The sequence below is a fragment of the Mirounga leonina genome, unplaced genomic scaffold, assembly GCF_011800145.1.
Source record: "Mirounga leonina isolate KUSES-001 unplaced genomic scaffold, KU_Mleo_1.0 Mir_125, whole genome shotgun sequence".
In the NCBI taxonomy this organism is placed as follows: domain Eukaryota; kingdom Metazoa; phylum Chordata; class Mammalia; order Carnivora; family Phocidae; genus Mirounga; species Mirounga leonina.
Genome location: NW_023270305.1, coordinates 28,475,965 through 28,494,940, shown reverse-complemented (window position 1 = coordinate 28,494,940; position 18,976 = coordinate 28,475,965). Strand labels below are relative to the sequence as shown.

At 40.5% G+C, this 18,976-nt stretch overlaps 1 protein-coding gene across 1 annotated transcript in view; it reads right to left on the bottom strand.

Annotated features, from left to right (window-relative positions):
* ACOXL (acyl-CoA oxidase like) overlaps positions 1 to 18,976 on the bottom strand; it is a 322,912-nt gene that overhangs the window by 73,358 nt on the left and 230,578 nt on the right. The gene's annotated exons all lie outside the window — the stretch shown is intronic.

Genomic DNA, 18,976 nt, shown 5'->3' with positions numbered 1-18,976 from the left:
TTGTTTCGAAAACCTAACAGTTTGATATTTAAATTTTTAGCCTTTGTCTTTGCTCAAAGAAACGACACTCAAATAGAAAGTCAGACTCTATGCATCTGCTTCCCATTTGTTTTAAACTCACATGCCGAGCCCTGTGGTTGGAAGGTAACCTGCCCCCTGCAGCTCCACGGTTCCTGCAGGGCCTGGAGGACTTGCTTTGTCAAAGCCCTCCTATAACAGAACGCTTTGTGCTCCAGTGGAAAAACAGCACTGCAGAAAGCCTCTTCCCATGTATAATTTAGCATGATTACCTGGAGCAGCAGGCAGAGTTTGGAGGATCATGTCACATGAGCCTTGGAGTCTCCACCTAACTGGGGCGTCTTATGACAGTCAAGGGAGAGGATAATGTCTGTCTCGCTCCCTGAATCAGTACCTCTTGGTACTGGTGTCAAAATTACAGCTGAAAAGGTGTGATAGAGAATCAACTCTCAAGGAACGGGCTAGAGCACATCTCTGGCAGAGGTGAGGACAAGGGCTGGCCAAATACTCCTGTCCCCAAACGCTACCCATCACACTGCAGAGGAAAACGCCGGGCAGTCTGTGCTGGGGCCTCGTGGGTGGGCTCTCCTAAACATGTGTTGGTCGTCCCTTCCCTGTCCCCCCCTGGCTGTATGGGAAGGAGAGAGGAAGGGTACAATAGTGTGCAGATGTGTCCAAACAGAGCTGAGGGCATGTTATATTTTTAAAAAACTAAACATACACACTTAAGTCTTTCAATGGCCTGATCTAGAGAAAACCAGAAACAGAAAATTGGCTGGACAATGTAGACCCTGTGTGAAGAAGGGACTTCAGATGAGAAAACACTGCAGAAGGCCCTTTACAAAACTCGCTGTGACTGCACCCTCAAAAAGTACAAGGCAAAAAATAAAAAAAGCGAGTTCAAGTTAAGGGGAAAGGCCCCTTGAAGGCCTGCCAGCCTGTTCCTAAGTGCTTTTCCTTATATGTCAGCATCACAGTGCTGCAGCAGGACCCACTTGAGCAGGTTCAGAGTAACCTCGTTCCTGCTGGCAAGTGTCCCCTCACACCCCACACCAGACAGGAAGGCTGGCATGACTTACCCCCCACTGAAGGATGGCACCCAGGACTTGGAACATGTCGATAGAAAGGCAGATGCCCAGGAAAGTGACAGACTGACTGAGACGCCTGTGTCCCCTTGAATTAGAGTTTACTGGCAAGAAATAATAGGCTGAAGCCAATTGGGGGCTGCACAGTGGTCCACACGTCCAGGTGGGGCAGCCCAGGGACAGTGTGTGGGGTCCCATTCCAGCCCACTGTCAAGTGGTCAAAACAAGCAGATCAGAAGGTCAAACTCTGGTTCAGCCTTTAAGTGTAGACTCCGTGTGAACTCTAGGGTGTCACTGCCCACAACTATAATCCAGCTGATAGTTGCCTATGCAATACACAAGATTTTTAAATGTATTTGTTGTACCAATAACATGCAAAACAACAAAAATCAAGTATCTAATCCTCTCTCCTTACAAAACCTTAATAGGAGGTTTCTGGAGAGTGGATTTTTTTTTTTTTTTTTTTTTTTTTAATGGATGGCTGTTCTTTACTTCAAGCAGTAAACCTGCTACTGAAAACTTGTATGTAACTTAGCCTTATGTAAACTAAAGCCTTCTTAAAATGCACCAGACAACAGATGCTGTTTTAAGCTCTTCATTGCATTTGCTCACTGAGTCTTCAGAAGCCCCAGAGGTAGGAATTACTGACATCTTTTGATACCTTCCTTTTGCAGGTGGAAAACTGACACGGGGTGAGGAATTTGCCCAAGGTTGCAGAGCTGGATTGGGACTAGGCACCCAGGCTTCTGAGCCCATGTTTCTAACCACAGGCTACACTGCCTCCCAATGGACTAATGGGGAGTTGGTTCCCTGGCAGCACCTGTCCCTCCCAAATACAGTTCATAAAGATGCACTGTCACACATGGTCATGTGTAATGTGAACCATATTCCACACTTAAAACCTCTAATGGAAATAAATGCTTACTTCCTAATAAATCATCACACAGTTAAGACAGGGCTGAACTCATAAAGAAACCCCTGCTGGCCTCCCTTTTGATGGATGCCTATGTCCATTCTCCCTTCTTCTTTTCTAGAAAAAACCCCAAAAGATTTGGGCAGCAATATATCCAGTTAAAAATACTTATCTCCCTACAGAGGATCTACCAAAAAACCTCAGCTAACGTCACACTTAATAGTAAAGACTGAGTGCTTTCCCCCTAGGATTGGGAAGACAAGAATGTCTGTCATCACTTCTACTCAATGTTGTGTTGCAGATTCCAGCCAGGATAATAAGGCAAGAAAAAGAAATTAAAGGTTTAGAGATTGGAAAGGAATAAGTAAAACTCTCATCCAGAAAGACCTGATTTTCTATGTAAAAAATCCTAAGAAATGTATCATAAAGCTACTAAAACTAATTAGCAAATTAAGCAGCAAAGTCACAAGATGCAAGATTTTGAAAAAAAAACCAACTGAATTTCTATATTCTAGCAATGAACAATTGGTACTTGAAATAAAAATATCATTGTAACAGCATCAAACATATGAAATACTCACAGATACATTTTACACAGCATATGCGGTATCTGTACACGGAAAGGAAAAAACATTGCAGAAAGAAATTGAAAAGGAGCACACAAATGGAGAGCTATACTGTTCTTGTGGGCCAGAAAACTCTACATTGCTAAGATGTCACTTCTCATAGTGATCTATGGACTCAGCACAATGCCAAGCAAAATCCCAGCAGACTTCTGTGTGTGTAGAATTTGACACGCTGATTGTAAACCTTATATGGAAATACAGAGGATCTAGGATAATCAAAACCATTTTGAGAAAAAAAAAAAAACAAGTTGGAGGATTACACGAACTGATTTCAAGACTTAGTATAAAGCTAGAGTAAATGCAACAGTATGGTATTGGAATAAGAATAGAAATAATAGATGAATGGAGAAAAAAAGAGTCCAGAAAGCCATACAGGCATGGTCAACTGATTTTCGACCAAGGCACCAAGGTAATTGAATGGGGAAAAAAAGTCTTTTCAACAGTGCCAGAACAACTAAACATCCTCCTACAAAAGCAAACAAATAAATAAATGAACCTCAACCCTTACTTCACACCACATTAAAAAGTTAACTTGAAGTCGAGCACAAACCTAAATGTAAGACTTAAATCTAAAATAAAATTCAAAGGAAACCATGGGAGAACATCTTAGTGACACTGGGACAGACAAAGATTTTGTGAGATAAGACACAAAAAGGTTGAATTTCATCAAAATTAAAATTCCACTCTTTAAAGACCTTAAGGAAATGAAAAGACAACTAATGGATTAGGAGAAAATATTTGAAAAATCATGCATGTAATAAGGGACGTCTATACAGAATTTACAAAGACAGCTTACAACTCAATAGTAAGAAAACAAAATCCACTTTCACAAATGGGCAAAAATTTTGAACAGACGCTTCACCGAAGCAGATAAATGAATGGCAAATAAACACACGAAATAGATTTGAGAAATGCTAATTAACACCACAAAGAGAAACCACGACACATCCACCAGGATGGCTGACAGGAGTAAGACTGGCAATACTAAGTATTGGTGAGGATGTGGGGCAACTAGAACTCATTGTGGGTGGGAATGGCAAAATGGCAAAACGATACAGCCACTTTGGAAGACATCTGGTGGTTTTTTATAAACACATACGTACCATAGAATGCAGCCATTCCACTCCTAGATATTTACACAAGATAAATAAAAATACATGCCCATGCAAAGATTTGTATGAGAATGTTCAAAGAAGCTTCATTTATAACAGCCCAACTGGAATCAATCCATATGTCCACCAATTGGTTAATGGATAACCAAATTATAGTATAGCCATACACAGTAATACTCCTGCACAATAAAAAGGAACAAATTATTAATACACCCAACAATTTAGACAGATCTCAAATGCAAAAGACTATATACTGTGCTATTCCATTTACATTAAATTATAAAAAAAAGGCAATCTTATTTAAGAAGAAAAATCTGTGTTTTCCAGGAGTCAGAGCAAGGGGGGGTGGTTTGATTACAAAGGAGCAGGAAGGAACTTTTTGGGGTGATGGAAATATTCTATGTCTAGACTATATGCACTTTCCAAAACTCATTAATTTTACACTTAAAATTGGTCAATTTTAACATATATTAATTACACATATAAAATAAAAGTTGATTTTTAAAAAATGCTCACCTCCCCAGGCTCCCTTATAGCTAGAGTTAGATGTGTAGCCCCCATGGCCAAGGAGAGTGGGCAGAAGTCTACTGGGTGGTGCTTCTATAAAAGCTATTGTTTTCCTAATAAAAAAGAATACAGCCTGAGCTAGCATGTGCCTTTTTTTTTCTTCTTTGTCCTCTTCCCATTTCTTTGCTTGGAACTTACTGATCTCGTGAGCATAGGAACAGGTAATGTCACACTAAGGATTTATATTAAGGTTGCTGTAGCACATGACCACAATCCAGTGAGGTCACACAACAGAAATGTATACTCTCATAGTTCTAGAGGCTGGAAGTCAGAATCAAGGTGTCGCCAGGGCCACACTCCTTCCAAAGGCTGCTTTGCCTCTTCAGGGGCATCCTCACAGAGCTAATGGCCAGACCAGGAAGGGCCGCTCCTCACCTGCTCAGCCCACATCTTTGCCTTCTTGTTGCTCCTCTTACTTGACATTCTGTCTTGCCTTTCATGAGTCGGATAGGAGGGTGGGGGGTTCTTTATATATCTTTCTGCCTTCTTATATTTTTTTATGTCTTCCTTTTCTTTCTTTCTTTTTCTTTTCTTTTTTTGAGAGAGAGAGAGTGGGGGTGGGGAGGAGCAGACAGAGAGAGAGTCTCAAGCAGTCTTCACTCCCAGCACGGAGCCCAACATGGGGCTTGATCTCACGACCCTGAGATCATGACCTGAGCTGAAACCAAGAGTCGATGCTTAACTGACTGAGCCACCCCAGGTACCCCTTTATGTCTTTCTTTTTAAAAAAACTTTGTATAGTTCCCTCTCTCTCAAGTTCTTTCTGCCTCTGTTTTGAGACTTACTCAACCACTTTTTCACCCTTTTCTATTTTTAATTTTTCTGTATTTTTCTGCTGTTCTATATATTTTTCTCTTTTTCTAGGGTTTTTGTTTTTCTAGGTTTTCCCTGCCCTTTTGTATTTTTCCCTTCTGTGTTTCGGTCTCCCCCCCCCCCTGGCCCCCCTCCTGTTCTGTCTTTTTTCCTGGGCGAAATCCACTGCTTCCCCTTTCACTCCTGTCTTGGGTGTTCCACACACCAAATTAATTCTACCTTTTCTCTTTCGACTTTCCTCCTGATTTAACTTCGTTTTCTCTGACTGGCTTTGGGAAGGGGACCCCTCTCCTCCCCACCACAGCCACTCTTCCTGAATTCTGTCTTCTCCAAAAGGCCCCAGCCTCTTCCTGCATCGATGGCTGGGTGTTGGTCAGTTCTGTACTAGTGCCTCACAGAAAGCAGGGTGTCTGGGTCCAACAGCTGGCAGCTCATTGGTGGCTTTCTGAACTGGGAGTATGAGATTCTCTGCATCTCGGCCCTTTGAACCTACACTGCAATTCCAGGACAGCCAGAGAAACACATCTAGCTCAACGTCCTCCTACATCCTGGGAGAAAGGACACAGCAGGATACCTTTATATCTACTGTTCCAGCTTGTTTCCTATGAGAAGGAAAAGTAAATATGCTCAAAATGCCCAGAGAGGGTTGTGTCCTGGCTTTGGGAGCCTAAGGGGAAGGGCCAGCTATGGGGCTCATGTCTGGTCTCAGAGCTTGAGTCAGTGGCCCTCTGTCTACCACCCCCAACCTCAGATACTTGCCCATCCCAGCGGTGGACCAGGCTCCACTGCACGAGAATCTCCCCTTCTCTTAGAAGGTGGCAGGTGGCAGCACTACAGGGGTGGGGGTGGATGGAACAGCCCTTGTTTGGGGAGATAAGCCCTTGGGGTGAAAGGCTGGGATTCACATGTTTTCCTAGAGAAACAACATAAGAATGATGAATAACATGATAGAAGAAAGGGGTCCAACAACTAAGGCTTCCTGATTGCATTCACGTGTCCCACAGTGCTTGTCTCTGTACTAAGAGACATTCTTCTTTTTTTTTTAAGATTTTATTTATTTATTTGACAGAGAGAAACAGTGAGAGAGGGAACACAAGCAGGGGGTGTGGGAGAGGGAGAAGCAGGCTTCCTGCCGAGCAGGGAGCCCAATGCGGGGCTCGATCCCATCACAACCTGAGCCGAAGGCAGCTGCTTAACGACTGAGCCACCCAGGTGCCCCAAGAAAGACATTCTGATTATATAGTAAGTCCCAGAAAAGTCCAGTAATGGTCCCTAGATCACCCACCGGAACACAGATGGATGAGGCTCCAAAGAGTACAACCTGTCAAAGGAATTCCTGCTGGACCCTGTCGTCCCCAGTCCCCAACAGAGCTTGTTCAGCACAGCTGTATTAGCAAAGACATCACCCCACGTGGCCCTCGTTGTTTACACAGGGGCTTCCCCTATAGACAGTCTGCTCTCCTTCCCCAGTGGTGCCGGGTGCGGGTTCTCAATAAATATGCATTCCAAGACAAATGTGCATGCGTGTATAGGTGCGCGCGCATCTGCATGAACGCACACACACACACACACACACACACATCCCACGGCTCCTCTCTACCTTGAACTACATCCAGTCCCAGGACACATTCCCTCTCTTGTTTCAGATATTTTCACGTGCAGTTCTCTCCACCTGCCCTCTGCCCTACCAGACTGCCTCCTCCTGGTTCAGGAAGCCTCCCGACAGCTCCCCCTCTCGCGTGTGGTCAGGGCCCCCACCAAGCAACACATCCATCTGTGGAAGCCTTTCCACGCTGCGGTGTATGCGTTGCACTGACCAAGGCAGGACTGTGACCAGCCCAGCATCCAGCACAGCGGTCAGGGCCAATGACCACAAAAAGGAGCCCCTTCACACAGATGGGTGGTCAGGGTAGACATGGACATGAGGGGAGGGACTGGAGAAGAAACTGGCTTCAGAGGGCAGAGAAATCGCAAGAGGGAATTCAGTAGCGTGGGATCTATGCAAAAACAGGACACGAGGCTCCTGGTCTGCCTCTCCCCGCACCACAGTTACGGTGTCTGTCGGATCTTCTGGGGGCTCCCCTTCTCTCACCTGCAAAATCCTCCAAGCTCTGGTCTTGGGCCTGGCAATATGAACAGACCCCAAAGATGGAGCCCATTCCTAGCGAAGACCTGACTATTTTTGTTACACATGCATGAGTTCCAGGAGTGGGGGGCCACACATGTTTGATCTGACCGGTTGCTAAATCTTTTCCCCCCTAAGGCTTAACTGAAATTGTCAGAACATGAAATCAATAAGCTCTTGGCAAAGGGCTCCTATAATTGAATATATTACTTCCTAATTCCTCCTCCTTTTTCCTTTTTGTGTTAAATTAAGAGTCTGCTTCTCATTACTTAGCCTTTCAGAATAGAAAATGATTGTTGGATGGTACATTCTCTTTGGTCATTTAGCATACATTTGAACTCTATGCTCCTGAAATCGATCTTGATAATTTCCAACAACAGATACATACATAAACAAATGTTTGATACCTTCTCCCTTTCTTAACCACTTCCTCATTTTAAAATTCTCTTCCTAACAGTTCTGGTGGGTGGAGGAATAGGAGGGGGGATTTAGGAGGCCTTAAATAGATTTTACAGGCACCAAAGCATGCATTTGGAGTATGATCAGCTGGAAAGATCTTGTTTCAATAATACGATCTTCACGTTTAGCCGAAGACTGTGTTATAGAACCTGACTGCCCTTAGTGACTGCTTACAGGTGACAGAAGGCAGAACAATGTACATTTAATATGTGAAAGATGTTAGGCCTCAAGATCTTTGTTTCCTGAATCTCTGCAGCAGCTCAGCTAGTGCTTCACCAGGAGACAGCTAGCGAGGTATTCTCGAGGCTGCGAGTAAAAGGCCAGGGGTACAGCACACAGAAAGCCCACCCCATGGGGGATTTGGAGAGCACAGAACCCACTGCAGCTTGGAACTCCTTAGAGCTCCATGTTTCCTTCTCCAGGAATGGCAGCCTATCCTCCCGGTGCATAAGCTGGAGCCCTGGGACCACCCTCGACCCCAACTTTGGCTTTCTCCCCCATCCAACTACCCCAAGTTTCATTGACCACCCTTCATGCTCACTGTCACCATCCCACAGCTCAGGCTATGTCTTAACTCCTCTGGGATGATGGTTACTGTGGCCTTCTAAAGGGTCACCCTCATAGCACTGACTCTAGAATGATCTTCCTGACACCAATGTGCTCAGGCCACAGTCCCGTCACTTGAAGGGAGGATAGAGGATTCTCAGGCCTGCAAGTAGGGGACACAAGGCTCACTGCAGTGAGGGCCTACCAGCCACCACAGTCACTCTCTCGCTAGCTTCTCTAGCCCAGGACCCGGGATGTGGCCTGGTTTGAGGCTCAGCCTGAATATGCTAGTTGCTCACTCACATCCCACGCCTTGCCTGGAAGGTTCTACGCACCTCTGCCTGGGGATGGTGTGAAATGGCATGCTCTGCTATTTACCAGGCAAGACTCAGCACACAGATGCTCAATTCTGTGGGCCACCCTTCCCCACAGAATGGGGTAGCCCTCCCTCTGCTCCAGACCCCTCTCGATGCACTTCCCCTTGACCCATGTTCCTGCCACCTCCCTTCGCAGGCTGAGTCCATGGAGGACAGCCATTGTGCCCCAGTCATCTCTACAGTGCCAGACTCGCAGAGTGATTGGTGTACTAGGTCACTGGGGAGCAACATCTTTTAAACAAGGAAATATTCAGTAAAAACAAACATCTTTACAGGTCTTCTCTCTTTTTTTCCCCTAATTGTTTATTTAAATATATATCTGAAGTTCCAATGAAGCATTTTTATTTCACTCTCAGTAAGAGGCTTTTATTTTTGGCTAACCTTTTAGGAATCCTGAAAGAGCACACTTTGCCGAATGTCGAGACCACCTCAGTGTGAGCTTCTGTGGTTTGGGAGGGAGAGGGATTTGAGGCACTTGTGAGAAAGAGGGGAATTAACACTGGAAATTAACAAACAACAACAACAACAAAACAGCCTATTCCAACAGCCTGAGGCGCTGGCAAGCAGGGAAGGAAGGGCAACAGGTCACCAAGAGCTGCCACGTGAAATTATAGGTCAATACCTGACTGTACATTCCCACCACCAAGCCACTAAGCTGGCAGGTGGATGGGCTGGACTTAGCACTCTCGGTGGAAAGGCCAGACTGGGAGATGTCAAGTTCTTTATAGGATGTATCTGACTCCTTCCTTTAATTATTAGAATGCCACATGAAATAAACAATCCTAAAATTCATGTGGAACCACAAAGACCCTGAATAGTCAAAGCAATCCTGAGAAAGAATGAAGCTAAAGATAATCACGCTTCCTGATTTCAAACAAAGCCACAGTAATCAAAACAGCATGGTACTGGCATAAAAAAGGACGTGCAGACCAATGGAACAGAATTAAGAGACTGGAAAACACCGTCCCCTCCCCCCCACCATATACAGTCAACTAATATTTGACCAGAGAACCAAAAATATTCAGTTGGGAAAGGATACGCTCTTCAATAACTGGTGCTGGAAAAACTGGATAACCACATGCAGAAGAATGAAATTGGACCCCTATCTTACACCAGTCACAAAATTAACTCAAAATGGATTAAAGACTCAAATATAAGACCTGAAAACATAAAACTCCTAGAAGAAAACATAAGGAAAAAGCTCCTTGACATTGGTCTTGGTAATGATTTTTTGGATATGACATCAAAGCACAGGCAACAAAAACAAAAATAAACAAGTGGAACTACATTAAGTTAAAAAGTCTCTGCACAGAAAAAAAAAAAAAAACAACAAAACGAACAGACAATCTATGGAATGGGAAAAAATATTTGCAAACCGTCTATGTGATAAGGTGTTAATACCCAAAATATATAAGGAACCCATACAATTTAACAGTAAAAAAAAATCCTGCCTATTTAAAAAATAGGCAGAGAACCTGAATAGACATTTTCCCAAAGAAGACAGACCAATGGGCAACAGACACATGAAAAGATGTTCAGCATCACTAAGCATCAGGGAAAATGCAAATCAAAACCACAATGAGATATTGCTTTGCACCTGTCAGAATGGCTAGTATCAAAAAGACAAGAGATAATAAGTGTTGGCAAGCAAAAGGAATCATTGTGCACTATTGATGGGAATGTAAATTGGTGCAGCCACTATGGAAAACAGTATGGAAGGTCTTCAAAAAATTAAAAATGGAACTACCATATCATCCCGCAATCCCACTTCTGGGATGTATCTGAAAGTAATGAAATCACTATCTGTACTCCTATGTTCACTGCAGTATTATTCACACTAGCCAAGACATGGAAGCAACCTAAGTGTGTGTCTATGGAGGCATGGATAAAGTTGTGTATATATAAACAACGGAAAATTATTCAGCCATGGAAAAGAAGGAAATCCGGCCATTTGTAACAACATGGTTGGACCTTGTGGGCTAAGTAAAATAAGTCAGACATAGAAAGACAAATACTATACAAACTTATTTTTATGTGGAATATAAAAAAGCTGAAGTCACAGAAACAGAGTAGATGGTGGCTGCCAGGGGTTGGAGTGGAGAAAATGGGGGACGATGGTCACAGCGTACCAACTTGCAATTATAAGATGAATAAGTTCTGGAGATCTAATGTACAGCATAGTGACAACAGTTAACAATACTGTATGATATGTTTAAAAGCTGCTAAAGGACTGGATCTTAAATGTCTCATATTCCCCGCCCCTTGAAAAAATCTACTCGTATAAGGCGGTATGTGTGTTAATTAACACTATTGTAGTAATCATTTCACAATATTTATGTGTATCAAATCATCACATTGTGCATCTTAAATTTACACGATGTTCACAAAACTAGGAAAAAAACCGTATAGACAAAATTGAAGAAGAAAATGCTGTTCAGTATTCAACCGCTTACACCACGTCCAATTCACTAGTAATCAGTGTGCCATAAACTAGGAAAATGTCATTTCCATGCTATGCTCTTCAAACATGAGCCCAGAGTTTGGCACATGTCCTCATAGACTTGACTTTCTCTGAACCTAAGTTCTGTCTTGTCCCTTTGTTCTGTCTGGATGACTTGCCTACCTGTCCATGACTGGGCCTTCCATCTTATCCAGGGCCCTGTTTCCTGTGGTCCAGCTTCCCAGACATCAAGATCTCTAAATAGAAGGTTCAGAACCTCTAAGGTATATCTGCCTGCCTTCAGAGCCAGCTCTCAACAGCTCACCTCTTGTCAGACTCCTGTGATCCTGGCCGCTGGCCTAGATCAAAACCCATCAACTGTCACCATGCTCTCCAGATTCCATGCTGCTAGCTGGCCTGGGCACCTACCCTTGTGTTTTGGCAGGACATTGGAAGGTATCTAGCACAAAACTGACACTTGGTAATTGTTATTGTAATTAGCCGTTTCTTCTTTCCCTCAATTAGTATACCAAGATTCAGCGGCTGAGGCCTCCTGTTGGAAGCTGCTAAGTTTCCAGCTTCATATATGAAAAGATGATGAAGTGCCTGTAACATAAACAGCCTGTCTAAATGCTGGGAGGCACTGTTTAAGTTCTATCTTTTAAAAGTTTTAATTGAGGTATAAAATGCATACAGTCAGATGTATCACATGCATAAATCTTAAGTTTACGGCTTGATGATTTCTAACATGTGTATACACCCATATAACCACCCGGACAAAAATATAGAAATTTCCCCCTTTATACTCCCTCCCAGTCAATACCATACTCTCCCAGTCTGTGATCCTCATAACACCATCAACTAATTTTGCCCCTTCTTAAATGAATGTCATATATATAGAGTCATATTCATGTCAGGCTTCTTTCACTAAACATAACATCTATAAATTCACTTATGTTGTTGCACGTTAATGGTGGTTTACCCATTTTTTTTTTTTGGCTGAGTATAATTCCATTGTATGACTACATCACAACTGGTTTATCCAATTCTCATGTTGATGAACATCTGGGTTTTCTCCAGTTTGGGGTTATTATTGATAAAGCTGCTGTAAACATTGTTGTACAAATATTTTTGTGAGCATTTTTTCATCACTTTTGGGTATATACCTAGGGAAGGAATTGCTGGTCATAGGGTAGGTGTGTATTTAACCTTATAAGGAAATGCCAAACTTTCTGTCACTGCCCTTTTATACTACCAACAGCAATGCACTTTCTCGTCGCTCCACACTGTCACCAGGATCGAGTGTCATCATTCGGCTCTAGTTCAATCCATTTCAGTGGGTGCACCGTGGTATTTCACTGTGGTTTTAATTTCTATTTCCCTGATGACTAATATGGTTAAGCAAGGCTTCATGGGCTCATTACCATTCTTTTATCTTCTTTTGTGAAGTGTCTTTTCAAGTCTGTGCAAATTTTTTTTGGATTGTGTCTTTTTATCACTGAGTTGTAGTTCTTCATGCATTCTGCATAAAAGTCTTTTTTTTTTTAAAGATTTTATTTATTCATTTGAGATTGAGAGAGAGAGAGAGAGAGAGAGAGAGAGAAATCACGAGCAGGGGGAGAGGCTGGAGATCATGACCTGAGCTGAAGGCAGACGCTTAACCGACTGAGCCACCTAGGCACCCCTAGGTAAAAGTCTTTTGTCAGATACATGTATTGCAAATACATGATTGCAAATAATTTCTCCAAGGTTATTAAGGTTTGCCTTTTTGTTTTCTTACAAATTTTTAATTTTGAAAAAAAATCCAATTAATATTTAATGTTATTAATTAATATTTAATTAATGGTCAGTGCTTCTTACCTCCTTACTTCCTTTCTAAGAAATCTTGATTTACTCTAATTCCACAGAAATATCCTCCTGTGTTTTTCCCTTTTGTACGTTTTATAGTTTGCACTTCCACTTAGAGTCTATTATCAATCTCAAATTAATTTTTGTGCATTACACAGGGAGTAAGTCAAGGCTCATTTTTCCCCCACTCAGATACCTAGTTTCCATTCAGAAATATAGTTTCCTGTATAATTTGTTGAAAAGATTATGTTTTCATCACTTAATTTCCTTTGTACCCTTGTCAAAAATCAAATGAACATATATGTGTGGGTCAATTTCTGGACTCTCCAGTGTTCCATTGATCTGTTTGTTCATCCTATCACCAATCCCATCCTGTCTGGATTACTGGAGCACTACCAGAAACTTTGAAATCAGGTCATGCAAGGCCTCTACATTTCTTCAACTTTCTCATAGTCGTTTTGGTTATTTTAGGCCATTTGTATTTCCATATGAATTGTCACATCAGCTTGTGAGTTTCTACAAAAGTTCCTGCTGAGATGTTTGACTGAGGTGGTGTTAAATCTATAGACCAATTTCAGGAGAACGCACATCATAGCAATATTGAGTTTTTCCATGTACAAACATGATATACTTCTGGATTTATTTAGGCTTTCTTTAATTACCTTCTGCAATGTTTCTAGTTTTCAAGATACAGATCTTGCATTGCTTGAATTTTACTTGTTAAATGTAGTCCTAAGAATTCATGTTTTTTAAATGATATTGTATATTTCATTTTTACATTTTGTTTTACAGTTGTTTATTGATGGTATATAAAAATGACATTTATTTTGCATATTGAGTTATATCCTGTGACCTCATATTGATTTATTAGTTCTGGTAGGATTTTGGGGTTTTCTCTTTTTTGTAAATTCTCTCATATTTTCTATGTAAATAATTATTTCATCTGCAAATTAAGATAGACTTACTTCTTCCTTTATAATCTTTATGTCATTTATTTATTTTCCCTGCCTTGTTGCACAGCTAGAATATCCAGTGTAATGTCAAATAGAAGTGGTAAAAGTGAACATTCTTGCCTTGTTCTCTATCTTAAGGAGGAAAATGTGCAATATTTCTCCATTAGATATGATGTCAACTATAGGTTTACTATAAATATGCTCTTTCAAAAGAAGAAACCACTTTCTATTCCTAGTTTGCTAAGACTTTTTAAGCATGAACTCGTGTTGGATATTCCCAAAATTCTTTTCCACGCTATATAATCATGCAATATTTCTCCTTTATTTTGTCAATATTGCAATTTTCATTGACAAACATATTTGAATGTTAAATCAACCTTGCATTCCTGGAATAAATACCACTTAGTGATGTATTTTCCTTTTTTATATATTTCTGGATTTCATCATTAATATTTTATTATACATTTCTACCTATATTCATGAAGAATATTGATTTGTAAAGTTTTTTTGTAATGTATTCATTAGTTCTTGGTATCATCAGTCATATGGTTTTTGGGAAGAGTTTTGTGTAAGACTGGTATTTTTTATCTTTAAATTCTGACAGGATTTAACAGAAGAACCATCTGGACCTGTAGCTCTCTTTGTGGAATGTTTCCACTACAAATTAAATTCATTTAATAGATATTTTTACATCTTCCATTTTTTGCTTGTTTTTCAAAGTTGTATTTTTCCAGGAATTTGTTTTAAGTTCTTGAATTTATTTGCATAAAATTGTTCATAATATTCCTTTTTTTGTATTTTTAACATCTGTCTTGTATGTTGCAATGTCTCTTCTTTCATTCTTAATATTGTTAGTGCTTTATCTCTTTTTCTCTTGGTCAATCTTGCTAGGGATTAATCAATTTTATCAATCATTTTGAAGAAGACACTTTCAGATTTCTTGATTTTCTCTATAGTTTGTTTTCTACTGTGTTAATGTCTTCCTAATCTTTATTGTTACCTTTATTCCACTTATTTTGCTCTTCTAACTTCTTTTTTTTTTTTTTAAGATTTTATTTATTTGACAGAGAGAGACACAGTGAGAGAGGGAACACAAGCAGGGGGAGTGGGAGAGGAAGAAGCAGGCTTCCCGCCAAGCAGGGAGCCCGATGCGGGGCTCGATCCCAGGACCCTGGGACCATGTCCTGAGCCGAAGGCAGACGCTTAACGACTGAGCCACCCAGGCACTCCTGCTCTTCTAACTTCTTAAGGTAGAAGTTTACTTCATTACTTAAAATCTTTTTTACTTTCTAAGATAAGCAATTCAAGTTATAAATTTCTCTGTAAGGAAATTTCACTATACCCTACAAAATTTGGTATGTTGTGTTTTCATTATCATTTGGTTTAAAGTATTTTCCAATTCCTATAGTGATTCTTTCTTTGATTCACAGATTATTTAGAAATGTGTTCCTTACTATTCATATATTTGGGAGACTTTCCAGATATCTTTTTGTTATTGATCTCTAATTTAATGCCATTGTTGATAGAAAAAACATTCTGTATTATTTCAATCTTTTAAAAAATTTATTGACCGAGGGGCGCCTGGGTGACTCAGTAGGTTAAGCAACCGACCCATGATCTCAGGGTCGTGGGATTGGGCAGCATTGGGCTCCTCAGTCAGCAAGGAGTCTGCTTCCCCTTTCCCTCTCCCTTTGCCTCCCTCCCCTATGCATGCACTCCCTCTCTCTCTCAAATAAATAAATAAATAAATATATTGAAGAAATTATTGACTGATATTATTGAGAACTGTCTTATGGATAGCACTGTAGTCCCTGGGTCTAGTTTTCATTAAATGTCTATAAATGCTAAATAGTTCAGGTTGGATGATAGTGTTGTTCATATTTTTGTAGCCATACTGAATTTCTGTCTATTTGTTTCATCAATTACTGGATTTGTCTGCTCCTCCTTTGAGTTGTCAATTTCTGCTTCAAGTATTTTAAACATTTGTTATGGTGCATACCTATTTCAGGCTATTCTCTCTCTCTCTTTTTTGGGAGAGAGAGAGAGCGAGAGCAGGGTGGCAGGGCGCAGGGAGAGGAAGAGGGAGAGGGAGAGGAAGAGAGACAGTCTTAAGCAGGCTCCACATCCAGCACGGAGCCCAATGCAGGGCTCAATCTCACAACCCTGAGATCATGAGCTGAGCCGAAACCAAGAACTGGACACGTAACCAGCTGAGCCACCCAAGTGCCCTGTTCTCTCTTCTTGATGAAGTGACCTTTAAATCATCATGAAATAACCTTCTTTATCCTTAGTAATATTCTTTGTCTTAAAGTTTGCTTTATCTGATATTAATATGGGCTCTCTTATGTTCTAACTGCATTCTATATCTTTTTCTTATCTGTCTTTACCCTTAAAGTGTATAAATGGAACTTGCTTATTTTTAACCCTCTGTGACAATGTTTGCCTTTTAATTGGAATGTTCAGTCCATTTACATGTAATGTAATTATTGATAGTGTTGGGCAAAAGTCTACTTACAGACTATCTCCTTAGGTCTTTAATTTTTGTTCCTCCTTCCATGACTTCTGGATTAACTAAAGAGTTTTCTTTTTGTCTCAGTCTATCTTCTCTATTACAATATATATTATTTACTTATAATAGTCTGCCTTTAATAACACTTCATGTATAATATAAGAACCTTATAATAATATAATTCCATGTACACTATTTCTCATCTTTTGTGTTATTGTGTCCATATGGGAAATCGGAGGGGGAGATGAACCATGAGACATGATGGACTCTGAAAAACAAACTGAGGGTTCTAGAGGGGAGGGGGGTGGGAGGATGGGTTAGCCTGGTGATGGGTATTAAAGAGGGCACGTTCTGCATGGAGCACTGGGTGTTATGCACAAACAATGAATCATGGAACACTACATCAAAAACTAATGATGTAATGTATGGTGATTAACATAACAATAAAAAATTTTAAAAAAATAAAAGAAGAAAAAAAATGCAAAATAAATAAATAAATAAACCTTAAAACAACAACAACAACAAAAAACCCCTGACAATAGGATCTGATGAACATGGTAGTGAGTTCTACTGGTTCACAAAATCTTCCTTATTCCTCCAGGTAATCCTATCGGATAAGTATTGCTATTAATGAACTTACAAATGAGGACACAGAGGTTGAAGGGATAATGCCAGACTCCTTGGAAAATGTGCCTCAAAATTGTTGAATCACTATACTGTACACCTGAAGCTAATGTGACACTGTTAACTATACTGGAATTAAAATGAAAAATTAAAAGAAATATATATGGCATATACTTTTATGTACTTTATAAACTCTAAATACTTATAATTATTTTTGCTTTAAACGGCCAATTGAATTATAAAAAGTTTAAGATAAGAAGGAAAAGTGTCATTAATACTTACCTATACTTCTGTTAAAAAAAGATTTATTTGACAGAGATAGAGCATGGGCTGGGGGAGGCACAGAGGGAGAGGGAGAGAGAATCTCAAGCAGGCTCTATGCTGAGTGTGGAGCCTGACATGAGACTCCATCTCATGACCCAGAGATCTTGACCTGAGCCGAAATCAAGAATCAGACACTTAACTGACTGAGCCACCCAGGTACCCCTATTCAGTTCACTCTTTAATACATTCATTATATATTTTCAAAATGCTTTTCTCCTAATTTCAAAATCTAGGTCATTTTAAGAGCCTTTTTCTATTGACTGGTTTTTCTCTTGATTATGCATTACATGTTCCTATTTCTTCACATGCCTGATAACATTTTATTGTATATTGGACACTGTGAAGAATACTCATTCTGGATCCTGTTATCTTCCTCTAAAGAGTGTTGAGTTTTTTTCCCAGTTAAATCACAAGCAGATAAACTTGAATTTGTGGAGGCTGTTTCATGCTTTGTCAGGAAGAATCTTTTTGGTTTTGCCTTTAGTTTGTTTTAATTTTACCTTTAGTCCTTGGGTAAATCCCTTTTCCTGGGACATAGTCTTATACATAAGGGATGGCCCTGTTGGGGCTTCAGTGGAAAGCCATTGACTTTACTTTACCCTTCTAACTTGGCAGGATTCAAACTACAAATTCTGCTTCCTTGTAGTAGGCAACAGTTGAATTTTCTGCTCGGCTCTTTAAGCCTTCCAGATTAAAAATCCCTGGACCTCTTTGGGGTCTTGTCCATCCATGCATCTTTCATATATGAGTTATTGATTTGAGTAATGTTCATACACATATTGTGAAGTCTCTCTCTCTGTTGTTCTCTTTTCTTTTTTTTTTTGTAGTTTTTAATTTTATTATATTATGTTAGTCACCATACAATAATACATCATTAGTTTTTGATGTAGTGATCCACGATGCATTGTTTTCGTATAATACCCAGTGCTCCATGCAGTATGTGCCCTCCTTAATACCCATCACCGGGCTAACCAATCCCCCCTCCCCCCTCCCTTCTAGAACCTTGTTTGTTTCTCAGGTCCATAGTCTCTCATGGTTCATCTCTCCCTCCAATTCCCCCTGGCATTTTTCTCTTCCTTCTCCTAATGTCCTCCATGTTATTCCTTATGTTCCACAAATAAGTGAAACCATATGATAATTGACTTTCTCTGCTTGACTTATTTCGCTTAGCATAATCTCCTCCAGTCCCATCCATGTTGATGTAAAAGTTGGGTATTCATCTTTTCTGATGGCTGAGTAATATTCCGTTGTATATATGGACCACATCTTCTTTATCCATTCATCTGTTGAAGGACATCTCAGCTCTTTCCACAGTTTGGCTATTGCAGACATTGCTGCTATGAACATTGGGTGCATGTGGCCCTTCTTTTCACTACATCTGTGTCTTTGGGGTAAATACCCAGGAGTGCAATGGCTGAGTCATAGGGTAGCTCTATTTTTAAATTTTTGAGGAACCTCCACACTGTTTTCCAAAGTGGCTGTACCAACTTGCATTCCCACCAACAGTGTAAGAGGGTTCCCCTTTCTCCACAACCTCTCCAACATTTGTTGTTTCTTTCCCTGTCCATTTTGGCCATTCTAACTGGTGTAAGGTGGTATCTCAGTGTGGTTTTGATTTGGATTTCCCTGATGGCTAA